The 14,338-nt window shown below is 43.4% G+C and overlaps 1 long non-coding RNA gene across 2 annotated transcripts in view; it reads right to left on the bottom strand.

The window, feature by feature from the left end:
- Nucleotides 1-14,338, bottom strand: part of LOC120443329 — a 62,444-nt gene that overhangs the window by 464 nt on the left and 47,642 nt on the right. The window contains exons 3-5 of one of the 2 annotated variants that reach the window (XR_005615354.1): nt 9,548-9,583; nt 9,389-9,443; nt 4,457-4,595 (exon numbers count right to left, since the gene is read on the bottom strand). This is a non-coding gene — a long non-coding RNA (uncharacterized LOC120443329). Of the gene's footprint in view, nt 1-4,456; nt 4,596-9,388; nt 9,444-9,547; nt 9,584-14,338 lie in introns of those variants that run through there. The other variant, XR_005615353.1, reaches the window with a different exon arrangement.

The raw sequence follows: 14,338 nt of genomic DNA, 5'->3' as shown, positions 1-14,338 counted from the left end.
ACAGTGCAAAGAGCCTTAAAATTTGCTTGCTGCCTGTGGAGAGGCCATAGGTGAAGGACTGATTTCTGTCTTATCAGCTACAGCACTACCTCATTGTGACAGCAGCAGTAAAAGGGGGGAAAGCTCCTGAAAGAAAGAAACCACGCAGATCCAGATCCTTATCCTCCCAGCAGTGAACATGGGATATTTTAAACCTCCCTCACTGATCTTCTTCCTTAGACCTTGAGAAGACTCTTGTAGCCTTCATGAAAGACTTACAGTAACTTGCAGCTGTTGGTGTTTGCTGAGAAGTGTTAGCAATGCTACTTAAAAGATTTTTGACCACACAAACTGACACGAGTAATATTACAGTTCCTCTTTTCACGATGTGGAATAACTTCAGCAGGATCTGGAGGCACGTTTGTCTCAGCCCGATTAAGCCCAATATGTAGCATCTCCTGTGAAATATTTGGCTCTTTATTTATAGAAGCAAGCTCACAACTGACCCGACTACAAGGACTAAACAGGTGCTGTATGGAAGCAAAATAAGGCCGTAAGTGAGCGTGAGAAAACATTTTGTTAGAATCCATTCAAATGCATAAAAGCATCACGATCTGTGACGTGTAACTGAACCACACTTAGTGAGCAAATGGAAAAAGAGTTGCACAAATAGCAGTTTTGTAGGTACGCAGCTGTTTATTGATAAAATCAGTACACGCAAAACGTGTACGTGTGTGTGTCCATCTAAAAGTTTAAAAAAAAAAACCACTCCGTGCACAAACATCACTTCACTATCAGATCACAGAGCTGAGGTTGGGCCACCTTCGCAGTGTGTGGCTGCAATCAGGCTTCATCTTTGTAGTGAACAGTGTGAATTCACAAACCCAAACAACCATCTTATGTAGTCTGCGTTTTACCCAGATAACACTTATTTGCTATAGAAACATTGAATCATGCAGGTTTACATTAGTGGGAAAATAAAATCATTAATTCTTTACTGTGGATTTTAACAAGCACATAGACACAATTAGAATTTTGTTGCTGTTTTCTATTCATTGCCTTTAAATTCTTATTTTTTCCATTACGATCCAAAATTATTCAAGCCAGTCGACTTTTTTTTACTCTGCAGATGTCATTTAGATAGCGACTGCATGAGAAAACTTTGAGCTGTTCTTCCTGTGACATTTACACCACCAAAACAATGTACTTTCTCATTTTAGCAGCATCTAAGATAAGAAACCTGGTGTGTCTCCAATCTTCTGCAGCTGTCGCGCTTCTGCGAGCAGGCTTATTGGATGTATTGAGGTCACTTCCTCTGAGAGCACTGTGGGCATTGAAGCAGTGCTTCTAGTCAGTGGCCTGAACCATGTTGCCGGGGGTAAAATGGACTCACAAGTCAGAGTGTCTCCCCACAGTCCCCGGGGGTCGGGCCAAACGATTACTCTGTGCGTAGCCTCATTTCAGAAGCAGCAACCGGAGTTTGCTTTGCTCTGTGCGTTTTAGAAATCGGCTCTGCTGCAAAGACAACGCTGTTGCCCACCTGCAGACGTCAAAATGAAACGTGACAGTTCAGAATACATGTGACCGGTGAGATATAGATTTGTCATCTTCCCCCTGCCTATGCATATATTTCAGAAGTTCCTGTTAAATTATAGCTCACTTAACCTTTGGTGCACTCAGGTTAACTGGAGCATGAGTGCATGCTGTGTCTTGCCTGAGGCTCCACTTGGCTTTTACGCTGTGCTTTCCACCTCTCCAGAACCACATCCAGCCACTGTCCACTCCACTCAAGGGACGCTGTAGGGTTTAAAGGGCCATACCCGTGATTTTTCAGCATGCTGTCATATTACATGCCGGCAAAAGATTTAAATGACTATACAACTTGCAAGAACTTTGTTGCTCTGAATTCTGTACTATGTATTCATACACGTAGATCCTGGCAACACTTTTCCAGTCTTCTGTTCCCCAGTTTTGGTGAGGCTGTGTGAACTGTAGCCTCTATTTGTGGACTGAAAGATGCTCTTGTGCCTTCCTATCAGCTCAAAGCAGTGTGGCCATTCTCCTCTAACCTCTGGCATCAACAAAGCGTTTTCATCAAGAGATTTTCTCTTTTTTGGACCATTATCAGTAAACCTTAGAGACGCTTATGTGGGAAAATCCTTTATTTTCCATTCTGATGCTCACATTTGGATTTCCTGTTGCTGTCTCAAACATGTCTGCCTTTTTGCAGTCGCCTGATTTGATATTATCAGTAACAAGCAACTGAGAAAGTCTATTTAGTGAAGTGGCTGGTGAGCAGGGGGAAATTATAATGCAATGTAAGAGCAAATTATTAGCACTCAGCACTTTTTCTTAACATGTACATTATTTCTGGCTTTTTTTGGTTTTACTGACCATTGGACTGTTTCAGTTCACGTTTATTAGCTCTCCTAGCAGGACACAACAGGCAGCTGCTTCACACCCTGAATCCTTAGATATCCACATTTGAAGTCCCAGGTAATGAATTCAGGAGTTGAAGTAAATGAGTTTAAACATGGAGTCTCTCTGGTAGTCATTTTAAGTTATAGTGTAACCCTTTAACTGGATGTCAAACAGGGACAGGGCTACAGCTGGAAACATCAGTGTCTTGTCTCCTGCACATGTTCTAATTTAGCGATTTCATTCGGTTACTTTATAAAAACACTACACATGGTGAGCACCTCCTGTGGTATTTTCCAGGGGCTTTCCAGGCATATCTGAATCCTAGAAAGTGTTCCATCTTCACCATAAGTGAAGTCATATATAAAAATATCTAGTTCTGTATCAAGATTTTCTGAGGCTTGATGTGTTGTGTTATTCAGTATCATGGTCTCGGTATGAAATGTCTTTACAAACCCCGGCTGTTGTCAGATTTACCCTAGGTGTCGTCAGCTCAAAGGTCGCCCTAATTAGAAGTTGTGAAGGGACCTGTTTGCGTCATCATTGCACAAAGCCAAGGCTTTTGTTGTTTCCTTGCAAAAGTTAAACTACTACATGAATGAGTACGGTGACCCCGAGAGGTCAAACGGACTGCACCTTAAGAAAACACCAGCAAATAGAAAAATGCTGTAAAAGGACACAAAACCCAACAGAAGTTGGAAAAAAAACACAAATAAAGGAGAGTAAAATTGAACAACATCTCACAAAACACAACAGAAGTGTTTTTGGGGATGCAACAACAGGACGGACCCGCTGCGGAGGTGACAGAAACCAAAACGTGAGGGATCGCACTGAGATACGCTTAAAAGAAGAGAGGGGTTCACTGGCGTCGTAAGGGAGGAAAAGATGGAGGTAATGCGTGTTTTAATCACATGATTCATATCATACTGTTAGCTTGTAAATTCCACCGCTGTTCCCTCACGTTATTGTCGCTTCCGTTTCGGGTTGTTTTCTTTCTGTTTCCGTTGTGTTTTGTTTGCTTTTGCAGCGTTTTTTCCATTTGCTGGTGTTTTCTTAATTTCCCACCATAAATGAGCGGTTATACTGAACACAGGACAAAAGTTCTGCCATTGCTTTTATGTTCAAGCCGTTACATCTCAGCTGTGATTTGAAAGGAAAACACCTCATTCACTCAGACCCACCTGATTCAGCTCTAACTGGCGTGTCCACGCATTACATCCTCTTCCTAACGCCTACTGTGAATCCTCCCCTGAGCTCTGGTACTCTGGTTACATAAAACCTATTGCACAGGAGAACTCCCAGCCAGCCTGTGGCGGGTCCATAACTGCGCTGACAAATCAAAGACAACTGACTTTTCAGATTTGGCTCCACGTCAGCCAAATATTCAGTGGAGGTTTTCCATCCATTCTCACTTGTTATATTTATCCCTCCAAAATACCAGCCCGCTGTCTCCTGAGAGCAGGCCTGTCAGAGGTAATCATGCACATCACACGATTTTAGCTGCTGCTATTTATCACTGCTACAGAGCTTCTCTTTTTCCTCTTGACTTGGTTTGAAGTCCCTAAACTCTAAGGTATGTTCACTGTAAAGAGTTGTGGATACTTTTTTACAATGATTTTCTAAAGATGGTCCCGTTGTTGCAGAATACGAATACCCCATTTGCGTAAATTTGGTGGCTTTTCATGTGAAATTGGTCTATCGGTGTGTTTTGTTGCTTTTATTGGCACGTGGATACAAAGCCAGAAACAGGCGTGGGCGTGCGTGCTCTTTTCTTGGCAGGTGTGCGTTTGTGCATCAGCTGAAGGAGCTGTCACACCAACTAGATTTAGGCTGCCTTGTGTCACTCTGCGTGGGTTTGTAATTTACTACAAATGATAGTGCTTTCTCTCTGTTGACAGCCACCCCACACAGTCCATCCAACGAAGTCGTTTGGTGGCTTCTTGTCCTCAAATGCTTGGCATCTTGGTGCAGCGCCCCCCCCATCTTGCAGCTTTGAAGGTCAAGAGAATGATGCCAAACTCACCTGGTAAATCTTTAATAAGTCAAAGAGTCAGCCCCATCTGGAGTTCAGCAGTTCATCGTAGAGCAGCAGGAGGGGGGGGTAGGCGGCAGAGTGTCTGGAGGATCCTCTGAAAGCCTGCGCAGCCAGTTATTCCCCTGTTTCCTTTTTGCAAAAACGACACCTTCTGACAGCCCAGCTGTTGTGCCGATTTCATGCCCACAGGAAAGACGTGTGTGAGATGATGCAATCATGATGTTAGAGTGGATTTCTCATGCAAGCACAAAGAAAGAGAAGGCAAAAAAAAGAGAAGAAGAAGAAAATGAAGGTTTCTTAAACCACAACCAACGTGCTCTGCGGAGAAAAAGGCTTTATCAAACAAGGTTCGAGCTGAAGATTACAACACTGCATCCACTGCAACCGCCAACGCTAATGTTGTTTACGGCTAGACGGATTCTTCCAAATCGAGGACAGAGACATCCTCCTCGTCGCTGTCATAAATATATCACAGCCGTGGCGAAAACCAGACAGCCTGCACTTCTTCAAAGACTGTGAAGTTACAGTTTTATTTGCCATTAAATGATTCACAGGGAAGTATCTGCTTCTGCTCCCCGCACCTGCAGACTGAAGCCGTGAGATAGGATTCAAGCTTTTCCCCTCCGTGCTATTAAAGGCTGTGTGGTGAAGTGTTTATAGTTGACAAATTAGAATATTCAGAGCTGAAAGGATCAAGCAAGGTGACTTTGTTGCGTAATTTGAATGATAAGTTACAATGAATTTGGGTTTTCTCTGTTCTTTTAGCAGGCTTTGCAGGGGAAATAAGACGGGGAGGTGGGGGGGAGCAGGCAAGCTCATCAAACCGGCAGATGAATCGAAAGATAGAGTGAATCGACGGGAATTAATTACTTTAGTAATGTTTGCGGATTCATGTTTGCTTCCTTCTCTTTGTGTCAGTAGTAATTATGCAGGCACCTATGGGAGAGGCAGGGAAGGGAGATGAAAGGCGCCGTGAAACCAGGACACGAACAAAGCCAGAAACAGAAAGAGGGGGCCAACGCTTGAACACCATGCCATGACAGACAGCCTTTGGGGCTGTTTTATTCAGCTGCCAGGAGCTTTTTAGGATTCGTTTTATCTGCTCTGCCTTCCCACCCACCCACACGCCCACCCCTCTGGATGGTGCTCCAGATGATTTGTGTCCAGTTTGGCTTCACTCGAGCCAACACAGCCTCTAAAAGCAGACACACTCTGCCTCCTTCCCTGCAATCAGCCCTGCCCGTCTTGTGTTTGAGAGCTGTTAAACCTCTTTTCTGCGTGAGTGGGTTAGCTCGCGTTTAAGTGAAAGGTCCCCTCAGGTTGTACGTTTTTAAAGATGAATTTAAAATCTACTCCACTCCATTTTTTTTCTTTAACTGTGTTTTTTTTCCTTTCCTTTGAGGGGGGTCTCACATGGAAAATATTCAGCAGTGCAAATCACGACTTACTTGCAGACGCAAAGCATGTTATGATTAAAGGGCTAACCACAATAGCGGAGGTTTTTGATGGAGGAGGTAATACCACCAGCAATTTTCATCACACAGTCACGTATTTACACAGCGTTGCCTGTTTCCTTGTTTTCCCCACTTTAAAAAGTAATTTCTCATAAATCGTCCCTAACTGGTTGGTGTAATTTAATAGTTGAGTTGCTTCAGAAGCCGCGGACCGACGGACAAAGCTAGACTCAAGATTTCAAACGCTGCAAGTAATTCGCCGCGAGGGTCGGGGAATGAGGCTGATCACATATCCATTCAGAGACAATGCTGCCCTAGACATCTGTATTGATCTTCATTGGAAAAGAAGCCTTTTCTGTCTGGTACCTCCGAAAACAACAAATCAATTGTTGTGTGAGTGTGTACATCACTTGAAGGTTGCATTTGATTCCAGTGGGGTTAGTTTCAATTGCTGATATTTTTCAGGATCTTTGTAAATTTCTTTTTTAAAATTATTTTAATTAGTAAAATAGTTGCTGCGTTGGAAATTTAAAGCAGCAAACTATTGCTAACCTCTGTTCTTGATATTTTTATTGACGTAATAAATATCTAAATTTTCATCAAAGGTCATAATAATGTAACGAATGCTAGGGCAGACAGTAGCTCCTGTGTATAAAAGTCACCGTGTAACCTCATAAGATGCTCTTTAGGGACGAATGCAGTCGAATTAAATTCATTGCACACCACATCTGGCCTCTCAAAAATCCTTTTAGAGATGGCTGAAAGTCTCCGTTGCTGCCACTCGGCTCCTGTGTTCTTCATCAGACCCAAATTAGTGGCATTACACTCAGAGAGCCATCTCATAAATAGATTTCTTGTTGTGTGCGAAGCCTCATAGGGGAATCGGTGCACCATGTTGCCATCTGTCTTCGTACTTCCAGCCTCCGGAGCCACTTTCCCAGAAATCAACACCCTGTGGTCTGAATCACACTTGGCATCCTGTCGTCCGCATTTCTTTTTTGTCCCCCCACCACCTCCCAAATTGAGGTTTGTAAGCACTATCAACAGAGAGCATGCTGTGCTTGGTCATTACAGGCATGTCAGTCTTCAGAGAACATTGGAGATAATGTCGTCCCTACGAGTCTTTCTGTGCCGTATTATCACCAGCAAACGACACAGAGAGACATGAGCGGTACCTTGTTTCACTGGAAGGGGGGCATGCTGCAGTGCATGTTGGGTGATTAGTTAGTGACATCACATGCATGTCTTTGGAGTATTTTTTTTTGTTTTGTTTGGATCCTCTTTATAAGGACTCTGTGCCTGATAAAATCAGCAGGCTCTTGAGGTGTGGGTGGCAGATGTACATTCAGAGGTTGAAGCTGTGAAAAGCAGATGCACCACTTCTTTAGTTACACTGAGGCATTTATCGCTTATGGCTTTAGAGCAGATAAAATGCTGATAGGATTAAAAAAAACCTTCTTTGTTTTTAAACATTACACCGAATCAAGCACTGATTTTTTGTTTTTCAAATGGAATAGCTAAACATTTATGAAGTAGGTTTGAGGTATTTGTAGGAAAACCTTTCTGTTCTAGTTTCACTCTTTCTCATCTCCATGTTAAGCTAACTAGCTGCCTTTACCATAATTAAGGAGAAATCATACAGCACAGACATACTGCCAATCCTTGTAGTCATATTTTATATTACCAGTATATTACATTATTTTTGTAGAAGACCTTTATATGCAAATCCAATGCAACATTTAAAAGTAAGTTTGAACACCTGTTTACAAAGAAGCAGCACTAACGAAGAAACTAGGTCTCTCTTCTGAGGAACCATATCCCAGTTTGGATTCGGGAGACAGTCACCATGTGAGAGTTGATCGAGTGGTGGAGTCAGAAATAAACTGTTCAGAAGGCCAGTATTTTTATTATATCCTTCACATCTGTGATCTAATGTGTCATATTTACAGTGCAGCCAACTAAAGAAGAAATCAAAGACTTTACAAAGGGAAAAAAGGAAAAATAACTCAAAGATAATCCTAAACTAAACAGAAACAGCTCTGCATCGGGCTGAACCCCTTTAACGAGGGTCCATGATGGTCCCATGATGCACTGAGTGTTTCTTCTTCACTCGCCTTTTTTACTGTGTGTGTTTATAAACCACTTTACATTCAATCATTAGTTATTGGTAACCTCTGCCTCCCTTTCACAGTCTGTCCTTTGTCCTGTTTTCCTCCCCTGTGTTCCTCTCCTCACCCCCAGCCTGTCTGTTGCAGCATATACCTGCTTCTCCCTGAGTGTTCCTGTTTAAAGGACGTTTTTTCTTCCCACTTTAGCCAAGCGTTTGCTCACAGGGGACTGTCTGATTGTTGGGCTTTTTCTCTCTATTTGCTAGAATGCAGGGCATACATGGAACGCCATAACCAAGTGGTTTGCACAGAAACATCTGGTCAAATGGAAGACGCCCCCTAGGGTGGTCGAGAATGATTGAGCTAAGATCCTGTGGGACTTCCAGATACAGACGGACAAAATGGTGGTGGCTAACCAACTAGACATAGTGGTGGTAGAGGAAGACGGCCGTAGTGATAGACGTAACAATACTGAATTACAGCAATGTCAGGAAGAAGGAACGTGAGAAGCTAAAGGAGTACCAAGAGCTCAGAGAAGAGCTTGAGAAGATGTGGTGAAGGTAACAGTGGTCCCAGTGGTAATCGGAGCACTAGGTGCAGTGACTTCCAAGCTAGGCAACTGGCCCGAGCAGATCCCAGGAACAACATCCGAGATCTCTGTCCAGAAGAGCGCAGTCCTAGGAACAACTAAGATACTGCATAGGACCCTCAAGCTCCCAGGCCTCTGGTAGAGGACCTGAGCTTGAAGGATAGACCACCCGCAGGGGCGAGAGGGGAATATATATATATATATATATAAGCATCTTGACGCCACTGTTTGGCGCTATAACCACAAAATTGAACTGAATGAAGCTGTATTTCCTCAGATGCTACCATTTCCCTCCATGAATAAATATTATCATATTATCGCTCCATCATTGACCTCTCAGCACCTGGCTACATTGCTGTTCTGGGTGCCTGTGAGGACAATGTCTGGCTTCACTGAACCTCCCAGGAAGTCACTGGCCAAATTGGCCGAGTCCATTTGGAGCCACACACCAACTTGGCCTCCCAGTAGAGTGGCACTCGGATATTTGGTGTGCTCACTTCTACTTGTGCAATAGCAAAGGACGCTTTGGCAACAAAGACCACCCCCCATCACTCCATTGTGCCTTTTTTCTCTATTTGGCCAGTGCCAGCAGCAGCCTGGTGGGACTACAAGGGTACAGAAAAGCCATATTTGGACTGCCTCTCTTTGTTTCATTTTCCTTTTTTTTCTGACTTGGTTAGACTAATTCAGTGCCACAGCTGTAATCAGACAAATCTTTATTTAAGGGCACCATGCAGATTACATTATATAAACATTATATTCTGAATGATGTTCAGTTTAGGAAAAAACACCTGGGTTTACTCACTGCAGCAGGTCCACCAGGGGGCACTGTTGTTCCAGGCTACGTCCCATTCTAAAACCTGGAGGAGAAGAGAAGAGGTAGAGCTGTCTACCACCCGATCTGTGTTTGTTTCCTCACTTTGTAAGATAATGGCACAATATTCTTATCCAATCTAACCTCTACCTGGAGAAGGAGACGGATTGCATGGCACTTTCCCTCCTGCAACAAATTAAATCAGAATGCCTTTATAGAAAAACAGATAACCCTTTCACAATCCAATATCACCACTGTATGGCCAAAACAGGAAATATGGCACATGTTGACTGTAGGATATATATCATTTCAGGGGGGCGAATAATGGAACAATCGATACCGCGCCTGATCCTGAATGATAACCACTCTGCTAATAGAGCTGACGAGCTCATTTGAATTACGGTTGCATTACCAGAGGAATGCTGATCTGCGAGAGAACAATGGATTCAGTCCAGAGAACATAGCAGCGTTATGAGCATGTGTAATTAGTTACAGGTTACATGTGTTGTCTATATTTCTGAAGCGGAGCTCGAAGCATCCAGATACTGGATAATGTGCTGTATAATTTTCTCGACCTTGCCCTGACTATTTTATTGCGTTGGCCTCCTCAGAATCTTTGATTGGCCTGCCCTCCACCACCGCCAACACCGCCGCCGCCGCATCTCACCTTCGCCCCCTTTCACTACTAGTTAAATCCACTCGCTTCTCAGGTATTTGAATATGGATGCCATCTTTCACGGTGTTATTGGCCTGCTTCTCCCTTCCCCGTCCTTCATTTTACAAATGATCTCTCAGCAGTAATGAGTACACGTCTAAAAATACCCTCCTTGTCCAGAGAGCTGGATGTGTCGTCGTGCGTACTGGGCTTTAACAGATGTTAATGGTTATAGAACATCAGAGCGGTGTAATGAATAGAGGCGCAGCTACTGCGACTTCATTTAGAGCGAATATTTTAAGATTCAACACGCATCCTCACCCACCCATTGAAATTCCTTAGCCATGGATTCAGTTTAGTCACCCCCTCCCTCACAACCCCTCCTGGCTACCTTTTTAACACACCGGTGGTGTTCCCCATTGCTATGGTAACACTGCGTGACCTTTACCGGGGAGGTCGAGCTCATGTGAGTGTGTTGCTTGAAAGATTTCATTCCAGCTCTCCACTCATTTGTGGTCCTTGCTGTTGGAAATGTGGTGCGATTTGACAGATGAGGGAGATTTTCTTATTGGACTTGATGTTCGGGGGGTAGGGGGGAACGTAAGGTGATGGATGAAGCCGTCACCTCCCTCTTCTAATTAACTGACAGGGTCCCCTCACTGTCCGCATTAGGTTCCAATGGCTCAATTCGTGGAGAAATGTGTAGTTTCCTTGTGTAGCTTGTTTGCTTTACCCAACCTTTGCCAAACAGGTAAAAAACAAAGCAAACTTGGATCAAGTTTATCTTTGCCACCTTCTTTGAAGCCACCCAGCAGTCAACATTGGAGAGGTTACCAGCCAGACTACTTTTATTGACAAACGGCTACTGTAAGCTATAGATTTGGCCATGAATTTGCAAATAAAAGTGCTATATACGTGTCTGAATAGGCTAGACTCTCCTCACAGTCTCAAAACCCATCAGCTAGTGTGCTGGCTCTCTTTTGTTTGGACTTCTGGATATCTGAGTAATGGATATGTGGTTCATGACTTCCTGCTCCATGTGGCAATCATCATTTATGAAAGCAGAACCTGAAGGTATAATTAACACAAGCTATAATCAAAAGCTAAACCTCTGTGAGGATAGCTGATGGCTGGGAGATATCAAACGTGATTGGTCAACAGAACTTAAACTACAAGAAAAGCTTCTGGAGCCAAAAACTCTGATCCCTTACTTATGGATTCTGCATTTTCATATGCAAAAAATTGGAATATTGCCATAACAATGTATTGAAATTTACTAATAATTTAAAATACATGTCTAATTATTCTTTTTTGCAGTTCTTAATTTGCACCATGAACACTCCACAAACTCAGCTATAAATGAATTTTAATGACAGGATTATTGCTTTTTCCTGCTGTTTAATTTTTCTAAAGATAGCACCGTTATCATGAATGAGTTTTGACCACAAACACTAGGAAGTGAAAATCTAATCTCATGATAGTCCCAGCAGATATCTGTTTATAGAGAATACGCTTCTCAGCTGACCAGCCCTTTGCACATGATAACACACTGTACTTTGCTTAATATGTTTAAAGATAGCTGCTAGGTTACATAATAGTTCCATCACTTCATTGGAAATTCACCTTTTCGTCCTTTTATTTGGTGACAGAATAAAGAATTCACATTTTGGTTCATCCTGCTGACTTAGCTAATCTATGAGTTTATGCTGAAATTTCCCACTTGTTCAGTGAAACAGAGCTTATAGTGACATTAAGAGTCGATTAGTTTGCTGCAGCTAAATAAAGGATGGAAAGAAAACAGGGGAAGTCAAAAGTTTAATTGGTGCTTGCAACAGCTACAAAAACTTTTCTCTAGGAAAGCAAGCAGAAGTACGTCAAGTGGTTAGCACACCAAGAAGGTTTTGGCTTCACCCTAACCTGGATAAGCGGTTAAAAAGATGGATGGATGAATAAGAGTGGTAAGAATCCTCTAAAAAAAATAGAAGTAAGGAAAAAGCCCCATGCTTGGTTTTGATTTCTGGAGCAAATATCTGGAGCACTAACATTAACTCGAAGTCTCCTTTCATGATTTAAGTGGTAAAGGATGGTCCTTTTAAACTAGAAATACAAGGCAAAATAATAAGATTGGAACCACATGCCTGTTGGGAACAAACTAGTCATGCCTTTGTCTGAATCAGGCTCAGTAGACGAGGCAGTCTGCAGTCAGATAGCAATAATTTGAGTTTACAAACCTGGACTTTACACGGTGATAAATGATGACTGTGTGACCACGTGGGGAAAACACTCTGGATGATTTCATCGGGCCTCTGAGTTCACTACGACCGGCTTATAAGTGCCAACCCGGCAAAATGTCTGCAGCAGTAGAGTCAGCTGTGAGTGGGACCCCACACCTACCCTTTCTTCTCTCTCTCTCTCTCTAGGATGGAGACATGGAGACCCCAACCCCCACCACTACCACCACCTCCGTTTCCTTACCGAGGGTTAGAGTCTAATTCAGACAAGATGTTGAATGTTCAACAGCCTCCTTTTCTCATTTGTGGTACAGACCTAGATGAAAAAGCAGTGAGCAGTAGGAGCAGACCTCTCTGGAGGGGTTTCATTAGATATTACAGTCTAAGCTTCCTCCAAGGTCGAGGCCAAAGATGGCTCCTATTTGCACCTTATTTCATGGCCAGGAAGATAATCAACCCACGCAGAGTCCATCTGGTTCATATGGAGGTCTTCTTTCGGCGTGGCTATCGTAGCACGCAAAGCAAGAACAGCTTGCACACAACCTAAATGAAAGACAAACTATTAGAAGGGAAACAAAGAAAGATTTGTTTTCCATTTCAGAAAGTAAATTTTGCCGGCGTAACCGGACGACTCATGGACTCATGCTCGCGTACTGCAGCATGTGACAATCTCACGAGTTTTCGAGCCCCGGCTATCAGTGAGTCTGTTGTCTTTGCACAGTCTCGCCGAGCCTCATAATGCCAGTGTAACCTCCCCATGTGTCCTCATGGTCTGCTTAGTGTCCTTCACAGGCGGTAATCAGATACAGTGAACTGATTGTGGAACAAACAACCCGGGGCAGTCCAGCTGCACAGGAGTACCATTTCAACCCTTAAATGATGATGTCACTGCTCCCATGTGACAGGACTCAGTTTCACTGTCAGATCAATTATTCACAGCGTTTAATTGGATCAGCTGAATCCAGATCGCTCCAGGGATCCATTTCCAGTAACAGCAGCTGCAAATAAATCCCGAGCAAGCACACAAGACATGAGGCTCCAGATCAATATCGCACTTCAGCACACCTCACTGACTTTATAACAACTACCTAAAAGACATGCAAGTTTGCCTCGCTGGAAGGGTTTAATCCATACGTCAAAGCATACGCTTCCTTTTTTCAAATAAATCTGGGCCGCGACGGGAGAGACGGGAGGGGAGGTGATGATCTCAGTGCACTGGGTGAAGGCCAGTATGTGATGAGGCTGCATTCATTAATCACACAGTTTGTACAGTGGTGTTCACAGCCCCTTAGTCATCAGATATTCCCCCAGCCTCTGCTCCACTTCTGCCTTCAACTCATTACGAGGCCTCCCAGTCAAAGATGGCCTTTGTGCTGGAGGTGGGGTCAGAGAAGACAGTCCTACTCCCCCCTGCTAGTCTCAGGATACAGCGTACAGTGCAGGAAGCCTATTCACAAAGCAGGGGTCAGACCATAAGGCCTGGGTCTCTGTGGAAAAGGGGGGGAAAGAGCAGCACATTCATCTACAGTTGCACATAGTAGTAGGTGGAAAAGTTCCTTTTCCAACTAAACACAGTGGCCTCTGTTTTTACACGAAACCCAGTGTTTATCTTGTCTCTTTTTTCACGTGTTTCTCTCTTTACAAGCCATGTATTCAGCTTGTGTTCCATTTTTTAAACCTGTCTCCGTCTTATCAATTAGTACACTTGAATGGAAGTACTCAAAGATAGATCCATACCATGGAGCGGTCATGCTAGTCGCTGAAAGCCCATTAAAAAAGCTTTATGAGGCCTCTGGTTCCCATCATGATGAAATTACCCTGAAAGCATGAATACGGCTCTTTCATGCCCTCTGTGTATGCTGTTCTATAACGCCTATAGAAGCAGAGCTCACATAGTCCCGGTGTCACTTGGCAGGTTTTCAGACATGTTCTTTGGTAACAAAAATTAGCCTGGCTCAGACTTTAGCGACATTCATGTCATATTTTCTGACTGGATTCATTGAATGGCAGATAGGGCTGTTCGATATAACGATATATATCGGATGACGATATGAA

The sequence above is a fragment of the Oreochromis aureus genome, linkage group 13 (genome assembly GCF_013358895.1).
Source record: "Oreochromis aureus strain Israel breed Guangdong linkage group 13, ZZ_aureus, whole genome shotgun sequence".
Taxonomy (NCBI): domain Eukaryota; kingdom Metazoa; phylum Chordata; class Actinopteri; order Cichliformes; family Cichlidae; genus Oreochromis; species Oreochromis aureus.
The sequence above is the reverse complement of the archived record's forward strand: the minus strand, read 5'-3'. Positions and strand labels throughout refer to the sequence as shown.